Source organism: Sorex fumeus, unplaced genomic scaffold, assembly GCF_029834395.1.
Source record: "Sorex fumeus unplaced genomic scaffold, SorFum_2.1 ptg000024l, whole genome shotgun sequence".
In the NCBI taxonomy this organism is placed as follows: Eukaryota; Metazoa; Chordata; class Mammalia; order Eulipotyphla; family Soricidae; genus Sorex; species Sorex fumeus.
In genome coordinates this window covers 40,114,713-40,135,252 of record NW_026606081.1, presented here as the reverse complement: position 1 = coordinate 40,135,252, position 20,540 = coordinate 40,114,713, and the positions used below count along the sequence as shown (strand labels likewise).

At 45.5% G+C, this 20,540-nt stretch overlaps 1 protein-coding gene across 2 annotated transcripts in view; it reads right to left on the bottom strand.

Annotated features, from left to right (window-relative positions):
- Positions 1-20,540, bottom strand: part of GALNT7 (polypeptide N-acetylgalactosaminyltransferase 7) — a 135,394-nt gene that overhangs the window by 69,303 nt on the left and 45,551 nt on the right. The window lies entirely within an intron of this gene.

Here is a 20,540-nt window from a genome sequence, read left to right as displayed (position 1 = left end):
CTTAGCTCTTGGCTCGCTCTGAGATTATAGCCACTTATGGCAATGTCATAAATAAATAAAATAGACAAAGAGTTATGAGAGCCTGTAAGATACTGGGCCCAAGTTGATGATGCTGAACCACGGATCTCACACACACACACACACACACACGCGCGCGCGGGCGCGCGCACGCACTCATGAGAGAGAGAGAGAGTTCCTCCCACTTCAATTTTTCACATCAAAACTCCAGCAAACGGATAACAGGGGAGGTAAAAATGAGAGCAGAAAACAGCAATGGATACCTTAGAGTTGCATTGTATAGGTCATCAGCTACCAACCTTCATACTGCAGATACTCCGCTGTCTAATAATCCTTAGGAGGAACACAACATCCTCAAAGACAGAGATGACACCTAACTGTGAGATACCTAATTGTGAAACTCAGGGTTAAAGTTGTCCTATGCTCAGATGAGTACCCCTTAAATTCATCCACCTCGGCAAGAGAATAACAGATCCAAGCTTCACACTTATCTTCCTCTAAAAGATGTGATTTTGTTTGTTCGGGGGTTACTCTCGACTGTGCTCAGGGCTTACCCCTGGATCAGTACTCAGGGATTCCTTCTGGCTGGGCATGAGGGGACCATTATATGCTGCCAGAGATCAGTTGCAAGTGCCTTACGCACTGGACTATCTCTTCAGCTTCAAAAGTTGTAATCTTTACTCTGACTCCAGAGCTGTTTCATCTTTGGCACTGCTTGGTGTTCCTGACTACTCTCTCAGAAGCCTACTCATCATTCCACCCCGCTTCAGGGTTATCTCCCTCTGCCAAGAAAAGTGACCAGTTATTCTGATTCCTATTTATTCTGTCCACTTATTTCCTTAGTCCAAAACACACTTCCTGAGCTCTAGAACTTAAGAGTCAAATGCTTCCTGAACTTGTCCACCTCTGTCTCTCTGGAACCTACACTGGAGACAGCCTGGACTGGATTCACTTTCCACATCAGACCAGTTTCCCAGATTCTGTGCCCTGCGGCAGGGGCGGGCACTGCCATTCACTGCCCTGACCAAGTCCAGCCCCTGCACGACACATTCCACTTCCCGTTCTCTTTGATTGGAAGCCGGCCGCCAACTCCTGCCCTTTCTATCATCTCTAAGGCTTCTGAATCCCACTGCTTTCTCCTGCTCTCCCAGCCAGCCAGCCTCACCTCCAAAGAAAAAAAAAAAACTAAAATTCAAATGTAACTAGCATCTTCTATCCTGATTCCGTAAATTTGGCAGCCCTAGGACTAAGCAAGTTTCTACTTTGATTACAGATAAATTGCTCCAAGATTTCTTTCAGTCTCTTGAGATGCTCTAACTCTTCTCTGTTTGAGTGTTTGTCTCTCTCTCCAACAATGTCCTATACCTCTACTTTCTCTCCTTACTTTCTTTGCATCTTTTATTCATGCCTCTTGCTCTTACCAGTAAATATACAAATATCCAGAGTCTCCTGAGCAGCACTATGTCAGGTATAGAAAGGCACGCAGGGTCATTTAAAAAAAAAATGCAGCTGTGCTTCTCCTCTCTGGAAAGAAAGATGGCGGCCGCATGGGAGCCTGGTGGAGAGCAGGTCTGAGCCGGGGGTGGGGGCGCGATGGGTACCTCATGGGACGGGGGCGCTCCGGCCCGTCCCTCACGCCCGACCGAGGTCACCAGTTGCCCCCCACGAGCGGCTCTCCGGCACGGCCACGGCCCCAGAAGCAGAGAGACCAATCTCTTAATTATCTGACTCTCAGTAGAAATACTTGCAGGGTTAATAAATAAAATAGCAGAAATCCAAAACCGCGCGACATCATTTACTTCTTGAACCCAGCTTTGAACCCAGCTGTAGAAAGCAGATCATTTCACAATGCTTTTTCAGCATGGCTGATTTGGGAGGGGGGCGGGGTAAAGTCTAAATAATAATGGTGCAACCTTTATCCAAATAATGAAGCTAGTCAAAGTAGACAGAGTGTTAACTAGAGTTCATCTACCCCACACACATTGGGGGGGGGGGCTGGGGGGGGTTTATTGGGGTTCTTTGTGGTGAAAAATGGGTATTGGTGAAGGGAATTGTGATTGATATTTGCATGACTGAGACCTGAACTTGAGGGCTTTGTAATTTTTCCCACGGCGATTCAATAAATAAATAAATTTAAAAAAAAAACAAAAAAAAAAGAAAAGAAAAAAAATGCAGCTGTGTAGTTGTGTGTGCACATTACACGTGTGTGCTGTGCTAACCCTTTAAAAACACCAAACGGACTGGAGCGATAGTACAGTGGGGAGGGCGTTGCCTTGCACGCGGCTGACCTGGGTTAGTCCCCGGCAACCCATATGGTCCCCCGAACACCACCAGGAGTAACTCCTGAGTGCAGAGCCAGGAGTAACCCCTGAGCATCGCTAGGTGTGACCCAAAAAGCAAAATAAATAAATAAAAATAAAAACAGCAAACACTGGCCTCTGAGTACTTCCTGCATGTCGACTTAATCCCCTGGTGGGCTCAAGGCGTGGTCTCAGGAGGCCTCTGCCTCAGGAAGTCTCACCCAGGACTCTCAACAACAGCAGCAGCCGTTTGCAGGGCCAAGGTTTGAACGCAGGCAGCCCTACTTCCTTGTCCATGCTCTCTGCTTCCACGCTCAAGTGCTCCCCCTTCAGATACAGGTCTCTTTTGTTGTTGTCTTATGGGCCACATCTGCAATGCTCAGAGTTTATTCCTGGCTCTGTGCTTAGGGATCACTCCTGGCTGTGTTCAGGGGACTACAGGGGAGTGGCCGGGACTGCACTTGGGTCAGCCACGTGCAAGGCAAGTACCTTACCAATCCCATTGTTCTATGCCCCCCCCCCCCACAAAGGCCTTCACTGCCTCGTCTGTGTTACTGTTCAACCCCATCACCAAAGAGACTTGCTTGCGTTTCAGCTGTGAAACAATTCCTTCCCCTGCCAACATTCCACCGCCCCTCCACCCCGCGCCCTCCCCTAGGAGGGTTTTCACCCTTTACTGAGGTTGTTCTTTAGGCTCCTGTTGGCACCCGTTTCTCTCCATGCCCACTAGAGTGGGGGCTGGCACAATTTTTCTGTCAAGGGCCCAAACTAAACAGTTTAGACTTGATCATAAGGTCTTTGCAATGCATCCAACTTGCCATTACAGTGCAAAAAAGGGCAGTCACGGACAATGCACAGAAGGAACCAGCAGAGTTGTGTTCCAGTCACACTCTATTTATGAGGACAAGTAGTGGGTTACACTATTTGGACGGGGACCAATCCCTATCCCAGACTGTAAGTTACATGAAAGGGGAAGGAAGGACACGCACCACTGCGCCCCCAGTGGGGATCATGGTACGGAACTCCTCAAGAAATAGTTACTGAGTAAATGAATATGGTCTAAAGTTCCAGAAGGGTTAGAAGAGTTTAGAAGGAAAAGCAGTATGTCACGGAGATAGAGAACCCTGGACCAGATAGGCAGTTTTTAAATTTTTTTTAAAAATTTTTTTGTGTGAATTCAGGAAGAAAAAAGGACATAACTTAATATTCTTTGCAGAGTCTTACATTCAATAATGCCGTATTAACAGTTACCAGAAAATTGAATTCGCTCACTTCTCAAAGCTTGTATGTCATTAAATCTAAAGGCGAATACAAGAATTGTCTATCTAACCTTAAGTCAATTAAGAATCATGTCAAATCTTAATGTACTATGATTCAATGGACAGCTGTACAGTAGAGTAAAACTCAACTCCCCTGAGAAGGAAAACTCTATTTTCTTTCCTGAGGGTGGATGAAGATCAGCCACTGTGTGACTCACTGGCTCGGCAGTACTTTTCTCAGCATCATCTGAGTTATTGTACAATCAAAACTGATGAAGCACTGGAGATGAGAACAGGAGAAGCAAATCAGTAACCCCCCAAGATCTCTACATTCACAAAGAAGGAAATGTAATGAAAAACACAATCACTTGTCAGCAGAAGGTAACATGAAAAGATCAGTAATCAAATCAGAATTACTCACTACAAATTCCTTACAATTTGCAAAGTTCCATGCCCCCAAATTCTACTTAGGAGTTTCACTTTTTTTCTAAGGTGGTCGTGCCTTGGTAGAAACTATACACACAAAGGACTTTTTGCAAAATGGCCTTTAGAGCAAAAGAATTTGAGATAAGCTGGTTGGGACCTGGAATGACAGGTGGACCCGAGAAAACTAAGCTCTTAGTGAGGGCATGTGTAGTGATGTGATCGATGGAGATGTTACAATTTTGGAAGTGGCCGTGGCATGCAGCTCAGTTATCACTTCGAGGGCACCACGCTAGTTGGAAACTTCACACGTCAGATTTAATCCTGTGATTCAGAAATCCTCTTGATACAAACACCTTTAATTAGTAAAGCCTCATCAGCATCCTTCGCTACTCCAGGAGACAGAGCCAAAGGAAGAGGGCGGGGAGCACAGGAACAGAAGTGGCAAAGTAAACTGGTGTGCGATGGAGGTGGCAAGGAAACTGTGCTTCTAGGGGCCACGTGGCCAGAGCTGGGCAGAGGTTGTGCAACTCCAGCCTCGGTCCCCTGGTTTCCTCTGGCAGCTGGAGCTGGATTCTGTTGGGTCTGTTTCCTACTGACTTTCGCAAGAGACTGAGGAACAGCCAGCAATCCCTGTGGGCATTCCAGGCTTGTGGGGCAGAGTTTACTCGGGGCTTAAAGTCACATTATTATTATTATTATTATTTAATGAATCACCATGAGATAGTTACAGACTTAATAACTTTTGTGCTTATGTTTCAGTCATACAATGTTCAAGTACCCATCCCTCCACCAGTGCCCATTCTCCACCACCAATGTTCCTGGTATTCCTCCCTCCAAACTTATCACATCTCCCCCACCCTGCCCCGCCTCTGGGGCAGGCACATTCCCTTTTACTCTCTCTCTCTCCTTTAGTGTGTTGTGGTTTGCAATGCAGGCATTAAGTGTCCATCATGTTCAGTCTATAGTCTACTTTCAGCACGCATCTCCCATCCCGAGTGGGCCTTCCAAGCATCCTTTACTTGGTGGTTGCTTCTCTATCTGAACTGCCTTTTCCCCCAGGATATGTTGCCGGCTTCCAAGTTGTGGAGCAATCCTCCTGTTTCTTGTCTCTACTATCCTTGAGTGTTAGTCTCCCATTCTGTTACTTTATATTCCACAAATGAGTGCAGTCATTCTATGTCTGTCCCGCTCTTTTTGACTCATTTCAATAAATGGAGACCTTACCTGTCCTTGAAGATCTAGGATGTCATGATTTATGGAGAAAGCCCCATTCTGGGCTTTAAGATTGGTAATTTAGGAAGAGACTACATACCAATGTATCTCCTAGCCACTAAAAATGAACCAGAGTGGCTCATCAGGATGAAGAAGAATTACATGATGATCAACTGAAAGACAAGACTCCAGAACAATTCCTAGCCTTAACTTTTAAAAAAGGTTTTTGGGTCACATCTGGTGATGTTCAGGTGTCACTTCTGGCCCGCATGCAGGAATTAACTCCTGACAGCGCTCTGGTGACCACAGGAGATCTTGGGGATTGAACCCAGCTCCAGCGCATGCAAGGCCTTATCCACTTCCTCTCTAGCCCCCCAATTCTTGTTTTCAATCTTTTCCCTAAGTATCATGGCAAGCTACACGCCAAATAGGTAACAGGTTGGAGAAAACATTCTGATTGATACCACGGTAACTGTTTGACCAGAAGAAGCCCAGGACAGGAACTTGAATACTTTTATGTTTGACTTTGGTCACCACTAGGGTGACCCCCAGTCCAATATAAAATTACACAGGTAAGTACAAAATCCACACAAATTACAAATAAGAAAAGGGAAATTTCACCCCAAATCCTCTGGATAACTTTACAATCTCTAGTGTTATATTTTGTAAATAAGAATTTGCCACTAAATACCACCTTTCCCCCACTCATAACCCTGTAGTTCAGAACTCAGAAATCTACTCCAGGCTGCCTCCCCCCAGCCTACCAAGTCCTGGGAAAATTTCTGGCAGCAACTCTTCCGCAGTGTATCAGCTTACCTGAGTACTCCCCTCGGCTGCAAGCCATTTGGAAAGAGTCTAAGTGCATGATTAGTTACCTACATGACCCCAGCACCGGGTACCAGCAGACGCTCCTTCATGGAAAAAGCAAGTGGAAAATCTCTGCTGTAGCTGACCTTATCTGTTTATACCTGGAGATTTTAAGTCAATTTTGGCTATCCTGTCTTAAGCCATTGTTTGGCACGACTTAAGTTGGCATTTCAGAAATCCAAATGAGACCGCTAAGAAAATAATATTTTCCCAAGAAATGTTAAAATTTGAAGAATCCTTTTGGAAAAACGTTTCTCCTCCAGATTTGGATAAATCACGTCTGTGAGTGAAATGTGGTACTTTGTGGAAAATGAGTACTGGATCTGTTGATGTTAGTCTTTGAAGTCAGTTTCTCTTGCACATAAAGTTTTTTTTGCCAAATTTGGTCCCTGTTGTAAAACAGTTATATGATATTCTAATGAGGTCAGAAAATATCAGGTAATATTCAAGGAAGAATAAATTAAAAGGGATTGATGATTAAAGGAGATATTAATGGCAACAATAAAAAATAACAAGAGTATCCTTTCATAAAAATTTTATTTGTAAGGTTGTTTTATGGCCCAGATCAAAGTTGATATCGCAGACATAAAAAATTCTATGATGCACACAGAAAAATTTTATTTTGCCACACAAAATATGGGCTGGAGTGATAGTACAGTGGGTAGGGTGTTTTCCTTGCATGAGGCCCACATGACTGCAATTCCTCCACCCCTCTCAGAGAAACTGGCAAGCTACCAAGAGTATCTTGCCCGCATGGCAAAGCCTGGCAAGCTCCCCGTGACGTATTCGGTATGCCAAACACAGTAACAACAAGTCTCGTGATGGAGACGTTACTGGGTCCGCTAGAGCAAATCGATGAACAATGGGAGGACAGTGCTACAGTGCTACAATGCTACAGTGCTACATAAAATATTGCTCAGGGATCAATTCTGGCTCAGTGCTCAGGAGATCATATGAAGTGCTAGGGATTGAACAAGGGTCAGCTAAATGCAAGGCAAGTGCCTTACCCTCTGCATTGTTTCTTTGATCCCAACATATAGAATTTTACCAAATTTGTAGAACCAAAATTTTTTTAATCCAAATATTTTTATTTTTCATAGATTTTAATAAAAAATTCATGCCCCACTCATGCACTAAATTATATATGTGTTTATATATATATATGTTTTTACAGACTGAACACAATCTTTCTTATTGAGAATATTTAATTTAAAACTTTAGCTGGTTCAGACTAAATTTTAAGAGTAAAACTTGGGTATTAAATGATCAATAAATCACTCGAGTATATTTCAAAAGGTGATGAAGCTACATTTGTCAAAATTTATGCCATCGTTTCAGCGCTGAGAGTGCAGTAATCAAGCTGAGGCTATAAATACAAGGCACACCAATGTCATTTAAAAGCCCTATCTCCCACCAGTAATAAAATGCAGATGAAAATACTGCATAGCAATCATAAAAGGACAGAATGGGCAGATTTTAACTCACTATCTTTGGGAGCTAAACAATTACTGAATTTGGTGGCTGGAGCAATAGCACAGCAGGTAGGGCGTTTGTCTCCCACACGTCCAACCTGGGTTCGATTCCTAGCCTCCCATATGGTCCCCTGAGCACCACCATGTGCAGAGCCAGGAGAAACCCCTGTGCATTGCCAGGTGTGACCCAAAAAAGCAAAAAAAAAAAAAGCCCAATTAATGAATTTTAAAAAAGAAAGCCCCCCTCCATGTAGCATTATTTCATTCTAAAAATAAAAGCAAATATTTTCGTAAAATAGCAAATATTTTAGCAAAATTGTCACTATTTTATTTTATTATTTCCTCCCTCCCCCCCCCCCCCAGTTGTCTCTATTTTAAAATCAATATCCTACCTCATTATTTCCAACCCCAAATGACCTGAGTATAAAGAAGAATGGTGTTAGGAAAAAGAGGGTAGGGCTGGGGGGAGAAAAAAGGAAAAAGACTATAAAATAAAACCTGTGAAGATTTTTAAACACATGAATAATTTATGGATGCATATATATTATGTATGCACATGGAGAGCAGAAATATACATTTAAAAACCAAATAGCTTAGTAAGACAAGAAATTAGAAATTAACCCTGCTGAAAAGACCTTTCAAAGGAAAATCACAGCATTTCATCAGGTGGAAAAAAAGAAAATGCTGAATTGATGGAAATGAGATCTCATCTGCTCCTCTTCTGCCCACTCACACAATAATCTGGAACTTTCTTTCAGTTTGTGCCAATCAACTCTACTTACTCACCCAGAAAAGCTAAGAAACTCTCCTCACCAGTGTCTAGATTGTATTTAAAGTATGTTAAGGGGCTGGAGAGCCGGTACAGGAGATAAGGCACTTGCCTGCATGCAGCCAACGAGGGTTTGAACCCTGCCACCAACCACACAGTCCCCTGCGCACCACCAGGAGTAAATCCTAAGCACAGAGCAAGGAGTAACCCTGAGTACACCGAGTGTGGCCCCCAAACAAACCAAGTGTCAAAGAAACAAATCCCTACCCAAGATTGAGCCTCGGGGACTACTCTGTTAAGAAAGACCTTTTGTTTGTCTGTTTGTTTTGTTTTGTTTTGGGTCACACCTGGTGATGCTCAGGGGTTACTCCTGGCCCTGCACTTAGGAATTCCTCCTGGCAGTGCTCAGGGGGCCATATGGGATGCTGGGGATAGAACCCTGGTCAGCCGCAGGCAAGGCAAACGCCCTACCCGCTGAACTATCACCAACTCGCCCCCTCCCTCCCCCTCTTTCCCCTCTTTCTTTTAAATTCAGAGAAGTGCGGATTTAGTCCCATCCTTGGGTTTCCATCTCCAACAGAATGAACGATGCATTTCATCATCTTATCCCAGCCAGGAGCAAGCAGGCGGTTTCACTCTTAATTCTCTCTCACATCTGGTAATCCCAGCAAAAGCCCATAATGATTCCCAAGCTGTCCTGAAAACTTTATCAGAAATTATGTGACCCACAGGATCATCAATAATTCTTATGACAATAAGGAAACGGCTTTACTGAGTGAGAGCAGAATAAGGTCAAATGTGGTATTTCTGTTGGGAGAGACTGTTTGTAATACCCATTTGAAAGCTGAAAAAGCAATGTCCTATTATCCCTCTAGGGGAGAAATTCTAGAATGAACACAGCACTCCCACATGAAGTGTTACTACTTTTCTGCAGCTGGAAATGCATAAAAGAGCGTTTCCTCTTGTGCTTCCTTGCTTTGCCCTGAAGCTTGGCTTTCATAACAGCTCATAAAGGAAAAAAAAGTACTGCGAAGCTTCAAAACACACACAATTTGATTGGTATAAGATAATCTTCCCTGAAAATTGGAGGAACAAAGTCATCTCAAGGAAGAAAATGCCTCGATGCTTTCAGGGTGGATAGATCATTTTAAAGCGGGGCTTGGCATTTTACAACCCTCCAAGGACTGGAAATCTGTTTTGGGAGGGTGTGACAAAAAACAAAGCAAACCTAACTGCGTGAGACAGAAAACGTGCATTCATATTTATGGAATAAACTCTTGACGTTTTACTTTCCAACTACCCATGGGCTTGCTCTGAAGAGGGGCTATATCTCCAGCCATACTCCATCTGACCCTGAATATGGTTTGACCTTTGAGTCAGTACTTAAATCCGCATCATTACAGGATGAAAGAACTCCTTTTCAGTTATCCAAGTACTTACTACCAATTTATTGAAGTCTGTTAATAAATACCCAGAGTTATATACTTGTAAGCATTGGGTTCCTTACAGAGTGCTCCCTGCCAAGGACTCTGAAGAATTTTTTCAGTACGAAGGTCCTTGTCTCTAAGGGAATGGCAGCCTGGGTTAGGGGGTGCCTGAGAAGGGGCATTTGGGGTTGAAAGCAGAGATGCTCCCAGCACATGTGGGAGGAAGTGGTTGGCAGGTAAGGAGGTGTGTGTGTGGGGGGGTGGAAAGTAGGCTTATTGGCTTTTCGAGGCTGAGGAGAAGGAAGTGAAGAAGAGACATACTGGGGAACCCCAAAGCCTGGGTAATATGTGTGTCCCAAGAGAGGCACACCCCTGGGAGGAACAGGCGGTGAGACCCAAGGAACCTGAGGTGCCTCTGCGGAGATGCCATGATTGTTCTCTCTCAGAATGGAGAACATCAAGGAGCTGGGTGGAGGACGAGTAAGTAGGGCTGATGGAGGGGATAGGAAAAGATGCTGAAACATTTTCCGAGGTGTTAAGAAAACAAAACCTAAACTCAAGCCAACCAACCACCCTGAGAAATGAAACACTAGGGAAGGAAAAAGGGGAATGAATGAGAGGGTTTCAAGGGAAGGTGTCTGCCAGGCGAAGGCTGCCAGGCAAGAGGCTCAAGGCCCGGAGCTGCCCGGCCCAAGGGTGCAGAGAGGGAAGTGCCCCGGCTCATGTGGTCTGGCTCCCTCACCAGCATTGGGTTCCACACTGGATGCCCTCTCACCTCACCCAGCTGTGGGTGGAAAGACCCCCTATAAGAGAGGCATTTCTGGGGTTCCCCACAGAAGCCCAGCTGTTCTGAAATGCCTAACATTGGGATCTTGCACAGGCACAGAGACCCTACCTCTACCCAAACACAGAGCTGCAAGGGTGGGGTGGCCATCCCCACGAGGGCCTGGCACCGGGTTCTGGTGCTGAGGAGGCTGAGGACAGATGTGGCCGGACCCGGCAGGTCTGGTGTGTGGCAACATGTGGCCTGAGGAGGGTTGAAAAGAGCCAGATCCGAGGGGCTTTCTGTATTCTGTTTTGTTTTGAGGGAAGGACCACATCAGGCCCTGCACAGATGTTCCTCCGGCCTCTGGACTCTGGGGTTCCCCCGGGGTGATTAAAAGTGGAGAGAAGGCCTGGCGCCTTCTTGAGGAATCAGAGAAGGGTGGGTGGGAAAAAGAGAGAGATGGAAGAGAGAGGGAGAGAGGGAAAAAGAAGAGAGAAAGAGGGGGGAGGGAGTGAGAGAGAGAGAGAGGGGAAGAGAGATGAAAGAGAGAGGGAGAGAAGGAGAGGGAGGGGGAGAGGGGAAGAAGAGAGAGAAAGAGACAGAGACAGAGAGAGAGACTGGTTTGTGTTCTGTGGGGAGCAGACCAAGACACATGGAGAGCGGGTGGAGGATGGAGTGAGGGTGGTTGCAGAGGAGACGCTCAGGGGTTGGTGGAGGGGAGCTGGTATTGACTCCAGAGACTCCATCTTCCAGCTAGACTGTGAGGTCAAGAGCTTGACAGAGCAGACTGGGCTGTGGAAACCGAAGCAAGCAGAAATGTCTAGAAGGTGGGAGAAGACTGACTGTGAGGGAAGACCAGCAATGGAGAGAATGGAGATGTTGAGTCAGGGTCTGGGTTGGCACTCTGAGAGCAGAGGAAGGGTGAGAGAGACAGCCTAGTCCAGTGTGGGAGGGAGGGGAGTAGGGGTGTGTAGGGGCCAGAGTGGGGGCGGGCAGGTATGTGGGGAGGAAGGTGGGCATGAGAGTATCTCACCTATTTCTCTCTGGGGACCCCACCCCCCACCCTCCCCCGCCAATGGTCGGGCTGACTCTCAGTTTCCTCTGTTCACTCTGGTCCACATGCTGCTTTCCCAGTGCCTGCATGGGGAATCAAAACAAAATATCCAAAAGCTCCCCACCGATAGATATATATTCTGAAACTAATATCCAAGGTGAGGGGAAACACGACCCAGGAGGATAGGTCAATGGTTGGAAGCTTGCCACAAGAGTGTGTGCGGGGGCTGGAACGATAGCCCAGCGGGTAGGGCATTTGCCTTGCATGTGGCCAACCCGGGTTCGTCTCCTGAGCATTGCCAGGGATAATTCCTGAGTGCAGAGCCGTGAGTAACCCCTGTACATTGGTGGGTGTGACCCAAAATGAAAAAAAAAAGTTTGTGCGGGTAAAGGGGCACAGGGAAGGGGACAGACCTGAGAAACTTTCCTTATCCGTATTGCAAACCATAAGGCCCAAAAGGAAAGAGAGAGAGAGAGAGAGAGAGAGAGAGAGAGAGAGAGAGAGAGAGAGAAAGAGAGAGATGAAGATGGAGACAGGGAGAGGGAGAGGGAGAGGGAGAGGGAGAGGGGGAGAGAGAGAGAGAGAGAGAGAGAGAGAGAGAGAGAGAGAGAGAGAGAAGAAAAGTGCCTGCCATAATGGCTGGGCGGGGGGCGGGAGGGAAACTGGGACCACTGGTGGTGGGAAAAGTACACTTGGGAAGGGTCGGGTGTTGGAACATTATATGCTGAAACCCAATCATGAACAACTTTGTAAATGTGTATGTCACCGTGATTCACTGAAAAAAATAATAAATTCGGGGGTGGGGGGTGGAGCTCCCAACCATTTCCATTCAAATCCCTTTGCCTTCAGGCCACCTGCTGGCCATCATTCAAGGTGTGCTGCTTCAGGAGAAACCAGGACCACACTCCAGAGCTCACCTGCCCACCGAGCTAAGGGCGCTGTCCTGCTGGGCCCTTCCTCTTTTAGCTCAGGTTCCAATTCCATGAACAAGCCTCGGCCCAGGCCATCTGTCTTCAGGCCAGTCACAATATTCAGGCCAGTGACAATATTCCTTCTCAGGAATTTCCATGTCTATTATTCTTTCCCCAAGATGCTAGTTTTGTTTTGTTTTTCCCCCCAGAGACTGCAGCTCTAATGGAGGAGAATCTTTTTATTCTTTTTGTTGAGGAAGAGGCTGTGTTCTACAGCTTTTCTCCAAAGCTCTGACATTTCTATTTCTCTTATCGTTCCTCCCATATCCCAAATAATACCAGCTTGATAGGAACCAAGACGTCTGCAGGAAATATGACGTCGATATTTTGTTTAGTTTGTTTTAGATGGATTTTAGAAGAATAATGAGGTTTTTGATTAAAAAATATGAAGACAATGAGGTATGGGACAGTCTGGTCCTCACGATAACCCTGTGAGACACAGGTCCTGTCATTTTACTTGTATACTTCACAGCTGAAGAAGCCAAAGACGAGAAGTCTAAACAACGGGTTCAAGGTCAGTTATGATCTCTGGCATAGTTTCCCAAAGTGGGCAATACTGCCCCCTAGGGGTGGGAAAACGGGGTGTTGGGTCCGTGGAGCTTTGGACACTTTTAAGTTTTTTCACTTGGAGAAGGCAGATTTCTAGGGGAGCACCGACTGGTCTTTGGGCTGGAGTGATAGCACAGCAGGTAGGGCATCTGCCTTGCACGTGGCCGGCCCAGGTTTGATTCCTCCGCCCCTCTCAAAGAGCCCGGCAAACTATCGAGAGTATCTCGCCCACACAGCAAAGCCTGGCAAGCTACCCATGATGTATTCAATATGCCAAAAACAGTAAGAACAAGTTTCACAATTTGTTGTGAGACGTTACTGGTGCCCGGTCGAGCAAATCGATGCACTACGGGAGGACAGTGACAGTGAACGAGTGGTCTTCACTTCTGAAAGGGGCTGGTAGGCCAAGTGCATCTGAGAACCTCTGATGGAGAAGCTACACTCGCAGCGGTGTGACTGAAAATTCTGAGCGCCAGCCGCAATGCTGAGCTGTGTGAGACTGCTTAATGACATGTATTTCTAAACATGCAAGATCACTTAAAATATCCAACAGAAACTTCCCTGTCTCTTCAGTCTGACTTTCAGTGTGTTATTAAACACGTTGGTGGCAACTATTTGCACCAAAGAAACAGCCAATTCTGACACTCAGAACAGTGAGACCTACCTTGTCAAAAAGTCTTGCTCCATCAGCATGTTAGGCTGAGGTTTCCTCTCAAAGGTGTTTGAGAAAGCAGAAAACATTCTGAGCTAATTTACACAGGTGTCACACCAGTCTCTCTCATAATGCATCACTAACATCATTTTAAAAAAAAATTGCCCCTGGTTTAGCTGACGCTTCCTGGAGAGTGGCTGCTGCTGTGTTTTCTGAGCCCTTTGAATCATCACTTCAGAATTCCTTGGCTACCTTTATGCGACCCAAAGTACCATGTGATACCGGAATGACACCGATTATTCGTGATCGAGTCAGGGACTATGGCTGCACTGCTGTTATGATCCCACCCAACAGTGCTCAGCTGCTGGTCCTCAAAGATGGTAGGAAATAACTACCCTGACACACAGGCACACCCCTCACTCTCATGGTGGGAGTACCTACACTGACACACAGGCTCCCCTTTCACTCCTCAGAGTGTTCTGAGATATCCCAGACCAGAAACCACTGTTTGCCCTCCACAGTGTCAGGGAATCCTCCAGGGAAGGTGGAGGCAGAAAGGGCATGCCAAGAGTCTATATCCACAAACACTACTGTCTGTTTTCTCAGGTATTTGAAGATGTCCGCTATGAAATTCAAAGGAGGATGAGCAGAATACGAAGACAGTACTTCTACAGGGAATAAAACAGGGCTCCTGCCTTATTTAGTCTCCAATTTATCTGTTAGAACACTAAAAGTATGATCCAATTAACTTTTTGTTTGTTTTTTGGGTCACACACTGGCCCCAAAATCAGGGGTTACTGCTGGCTCTGTACCCAGGAATTACTCCTCGTACTGCTTGGAGAACCATATGGGATGTCAGGGATTAAACCTGGGTCGGCAGCGTGCAAAGCAATTGCCCTACCTGCTGTACTATCGCTCCAGCCTCTGATCCAGTTAACGTAAATTAACTTTCTGTTTCTTTAGAATTCCATTTCTTAATCTTGCCAAATTTACCTCTTTTTAGGCATCAGAAGCAATATTCTAATTTTACCATGGCTAGGCTCAAAATACACACACTTCTTTCAGGAACACCTTATACACTGATCGATAATTTCATTTGTAGAAACCTCTTGGCACTTGGAGGCAAGAAGACACCGCAGCTTTGGGGTAATGGCGCACATACCAATCGGCCCAGAGAAGCCAGCCACGCTTGATAATTGTGCCTGTCCTTCCAATCGCCCTCAGTGGCCACACGCAAGCTGCCGAAGTGCCACCCAAGTCCGACTTTGCAGCGCAAAATGAGGTTCCAGCAAAACACGGGCACCGCACTTCTACCAGCCAAGGCTAACCGACAGCTCTGTTTTACTGTGCCTCCATCTTCGAAAGAGCCCTGGGGGCTCAGGTTTTGTCATCTTTCCATGAAAAAGTGCCCTTCTTTTACCTGTTCTGATGAAGGTATGTGATACATTTATTGTGGCATCTATGAATGAAAAACGAAGAAGGCCTTGGGAACTGAGGGCACAGGAAGACAATGAAGCACGAAAGCACTCAGCCTGCAAACCACACCAAACCAAAAAAGAAAATCCAAACAAAATGGTTTTTTTCGTTTGTTTTGGGTCACACCCGGCCATGCTCAGGGTTTACTCCTGGCTCTGCACTCAGGAATCACTCCTGGTGGTGCTTAGGGACACCAAGGGATGCTGGGAATTTACCCGGGTTGGCTGCATGCAAGGCAAATGCCCTATCCGCTCTACTATTGCTCCAGCCTTCCAAAACGGAGAGCACTAGACACAGTAGTACACCCGCTCATAGTGGAACATGTTCTAGGAATCTCCTGTCATGGATCTCCGTGAGGATGACCACAGTGATGGATGATGGGAGGATGAGGAGGCGGCTGAGAAGCCCTTCCAAGCATCACACTGCTCTCTTCCCATCCTTACAGTGACCTGTTGAGCCTATGTGATTAGCCCATTCTGCAGCTGAGAAAACTGAGGCACACAGTAAGGTGCCAGATACTGAAGATGGGGGGACAGGATTCTCATCCGGGGTCTCTGGCTTCAGAAACCTAGGGATGTAGGTACCCACCAGTTTTTCATAACTTTTAGCCACAACATTCATAGTTTCAAGATTTTAAAAACATATTCTCTTAAAACAAATCTATCCCTTAGAAAGGCTTAGTTTTAATACATTCTTTTTGTTGTTAGTTTTGGGGCCACCCCTGGCGATACTCATGGGTAACTCATAGCTCTGCATAATTATTAATAATAATAATAATTCCAGAATTATTCCGGGCAGTGCTGAGGGGGTGGTGGGGGGCATATGGGATGTCAGGATCAAACCTGCGTCAGCCACAAGCAAGATAATGCCCTACCTGCAGTGCTATCTCTCTAGTCTCAATAACTTCATTTTTTGAAGAAATGTAGACAGATCATTCTTCTCTATGACTTGAATAAACATTAGAATATTCTATTTTAGAAAATTCATTTTAACAAAAGTTGCCTTCATTTTCAAGCAATATAATGCATTTAAACAGAACTGGTAATAGCTCAGAAATCATTACTTTTATGGAAGTAACCTTTGAGGACTCCAATTAGTACTTTAAAAAGTCAATAACTTACAATGAAGCCTGCTAGTCTAAGTGAGTGTGAGTGGGAGGGTGGGGGGGTGGGGGGGGGGCAGAAATGTGTAGATCTTAGAATTATCTAGTCACCTCATGCGATTTTATTTCTGCAGATCAAAGCAGGAATAACTTTCAGTGATCTCACTCTGGTGTGAGACTGGTAAGCTGGGCTGCCTAATTTGCTCTTCTGATTTCATGGAAACCTCACCATTTCAGGCATTTTCTATTAGTCTGCCACTGCTAACTGTGAGGTAGAGAAAATAAGGCTTAACTGACACGAAGGCTGAGTGAGCGCCATTCCCACTCCCTAAAGCACAACAGTCTTCCCCAAAAGGCCCCCTCAGTTTGAATCAGACGCAGGTCTCACTAAGATCGTATTTTCAACCAGCTGCTTACACTTCTGTTTCGGGTATGCGGGTGCCAGCTTTCTAGAAAGTGAAAAGATGGCGATGACCTCCAAAACTGAAATCTCTTTAAAGACATAAACACAAGGGCCGTGGTGAGTTACGGTTCATGACCAAACCCAGGTTTGATCCCTGGCACCTCCTGGTCTCTTGAGCACTGCTGGGGTGTGCCCAGGTAACCCCTGAAACTGTGGGTCAGAGAAACACACAGCTGGGGACCCTCACATTGAACCATAATCCAAGTTGACTGAGAGTCTTATGTCTTCAAGGACATTCCGTGTGCATCATTTACAAAACATTCCTAGTAAAAGCAAGGAAATTGTGAGAGTGCATACACCAATTCTCACCTTCTGAAAAACTAAACTTTGAATTTGTCTTATTTTGGGGGGGCCAAAACCAGCAGTGCTGGGAAGATATTTCTAGTGTTGTTCTTGGCCGTGCTAGAGGAGAGGTGCAGGGATAGATCATGAGGTACCGGGGGTGAACCCAGGGATCCTGCATATGAAGTCTGCACTTGGCTTATTAAGCTCTCTCTCTAGCCCTGATTAAAACTATACAACAGATGTACTCTTTTCAAGATCCTCTGGTAAAAATAAAGATCAGATAAATCACCAAGGACTAAGACAAAAGCACATTTGCAATATACAACCCCAACTAATTCCAACAGAAAAAGTATTGCTTCTGCACTTCCTATACCGCCCCATGCCCGCCACACACGTGCACACAGACAAACACATGCATGCGTGCGCATGCGCGCGCGCACACACACACACACACACACACACACACACACACACACACACACAGACCTGGTCTCCCAGTTCACTGAGCACAGACTGTTCTGTAGAGGTAGGTGAGGAGATGCTGAAACAACTCCATTAGACCATTGGGGGCTGAAGGAGAGCTGTGGAGTGTCTGAGTGTTTTAACAGAAAGGTTTGTGATCCAAGAGAGCGAATATCATGGCCATACTGCTCAAGACCATCGATTAGGCAGTGTTTGAAGAGCTCATCTTCGATCCACATGAAATGATGCTTGGCCCCAGGAAGGTCTACGGGGTACAAGTGGTTCCAGGCACTGATTCAGAGAAGTGCTGAGGCGAGGATAGAGGTTTTTTTCTTTTTATTTTTTTTAAAAAAAATTTTTTTTAAAGGATCATTCTCACTGTGAAGAAAATTACACTTTTACTGTCAGGAAAAAAAAATCGATTCCCCCAATACAGGCTGTCTGGTTTGACCCTGGAAGCAATATTATTTTATTTTAATATGAATGGAGGGCAAAGATAGGTAGAACAGGGGTTACAGCACTTGCCTTGCATGCAGCTGACCCCAGTTCAATCCTGAGCACTGCATGGCCCCCAGAACACCACCAGGAATGAGTCCCTGATGCAGAGCTGGGAGCAGCCCCTGAGCACTGACAAGAGGTGTCCAACCTCAGGGCCCGAAGAGATGAGTGGGTGAGCGCTCTGTACCCAGACCCCAGTACCATGGCAGCTATTCCAAAGGGCTGGGCTAGTCTCACACTTCTCAGTGCTCAGACAGACAGACTTGGTACTTTTTCCTAGCCACAACCTTGACAAAGGGTGGGCTGAAAAATAAGTCACACCAAATGCGGCACACGGCAGAGTTATGAAAACGGGTCAGAATTCTCTGGGGGAGCTTTCCTGCAAACAGCCAGGGAGGGGCAGGGAATAGGTGGACACCTGGGGCAGACAGCGCTGCCTCCCCAGGCTCCATGAACAAAGGACAAAGAGGCTGTTACAGACAGGGCAAGGCAGCAGTTAGAACCTCCAAAGTAATCTGACGGCTTAAGGAACTCCTAGATCAAAGTCAGGATGGAATTGTGCACAGTTTCAAAGACAGTTCTCTATTGCTTCAGTTTTACGGTATCTTATGCACGGCTTGGTTTGTGCACCCCCCCCCCCCCCCCATCAAGGCCAAACAAAATAAAAGGAAAAAAACAAGATGGTCTCACCACAGTGTTTTCATCACTCTTTGCTCTTCAAGTGAAGTATCTGGTCTCCTTTGTGACTCAGGCTAACACAAACGAGTCCCTCTCACGAGATCAACCACTTTGAACAGAGGTAAACAGTGGTGGTGAGTGGAACAGATCTAAGTGACATGGCACCGAGGTACCTGCGATCAGTTAGTATCTTTGCCTGTGTAATGAAGTCTGATATAACAGCAAACCTTGACAGCATCGGGGTCCGAGCTAGAGTTTCACACCAACACCTGCCTTTTCCACTCTTGTTTCGAGAGAGCTAAAATCTTTTCATAACCAATTTAACAGGCAAAGCGAACCAAGAGCTAAAGAAAGACTCTCTGAAGTCTGAGCCTTGAAAAGGTTATTTTAGAACTTAACATTTTCACGAGAGGCACAGAAACTTCAAGTAGTCTTGAAAAACACCTCCCAAGTTAAAAAAAGAATAGGTAAAGTGATGAACACCTCGCTGAGTCTTATAGTTGACAGCCACATACACAGAAAGATATTTCACACCACATGTCACCAGGGAAATGCAAATTCAACTGAGGCATCTTGCACACCTGTTAGAAAGATCAAGATCCAGAATTGACACCACCGAAGGCTGGCAAGGATGTGGAGTACCAAGGACTCTATTATACTGCTGGGGATGCCGGAGCCATCATGTTGAAAGGCAGTTTATGGTTTGTTACCAAATTAAATATTCCAGGGCTGGAGATATATAGCCCAATGTGCTGAGTGCAAACTTTGCAGGTAAGAGATCTGGATTTGATCCCTGGCACTGCATAGTTTTCTGGGCACTGCTAAGGGTAAATCCCCAAATACTGTCAGGTGTGGCTCTCAAACCAATGAACAAATAAATATGTAAAATCAAACATCCTTTCACCTTATGGGCCAGCAACCAAACTCCTTACTATTTATCCAGGAGTCGAAACTTTTGGTCCTTTACAAAAACCTGCAATGATGCTTGTAACAGCTTTATTCATAAATGCCCAAACATGGAAGCAAACAAGTTATGGTTCAGAAAAGACAATGGATAAGGAAGTACAGGTGCATCCAGAGATGAGGGCATCATTTTCTTCTAAAAGACAATAGACCCATCAAGCCAGGAAATGTTTTAGCAAAGTGAAGGTAGACAGTCTTTCAAAAAGGTTACAAAACTTGTGATTCCAAACTACGTGACATTTGGAAAGGGCAAAGCCAGGATGACAGTGAAAAGATCAGTGGGTGCCACGTGTGGGAGAAGGCAGAGATAAACAGATGAAACACAAAGGATTATTTGAGCGCTGAAAACGTCATGGTAGATACATGGCATTATACATTTTGCCCAAACCCTAAATGAACAATTCCAAGAGTAAACAATGATTTCTACTATGGAGCTTCAGTGCTAACATCATTGTAGGTTTATCGATTATAACACATTTATCTGTCACGTAGGGGACTTTGAAAACGAGGGAGTTATGCATAGGTGGGGTCAGAGTGCATTTGGAAAACCTCTGTAACTTCCTTTCAAATATTCTGTGCTCCTTTCAAAATCCTGCTCCAGATATCTATTTAAAATTTTGGTTTTGATTTTTTGGGTTTTGGGGCCATATCCAGCTGTCTTCAGGGCTTATTCCTGGCTCTGTGCTCAGGGATCAATCCTAGGAGTGTTAAGAGGACCATCTGGGATGCCAGGGAACAAATCTGGGTCATCCACCTTAGAAGGCAAATGCCTTAACCAACTTCAACCCCTAATTCCAATTCCCCCTTTCCACCCATTAACAGTATTGTACAACACAGCACCTTGGCAAGGATCAAAACTTTAAAGAAGACT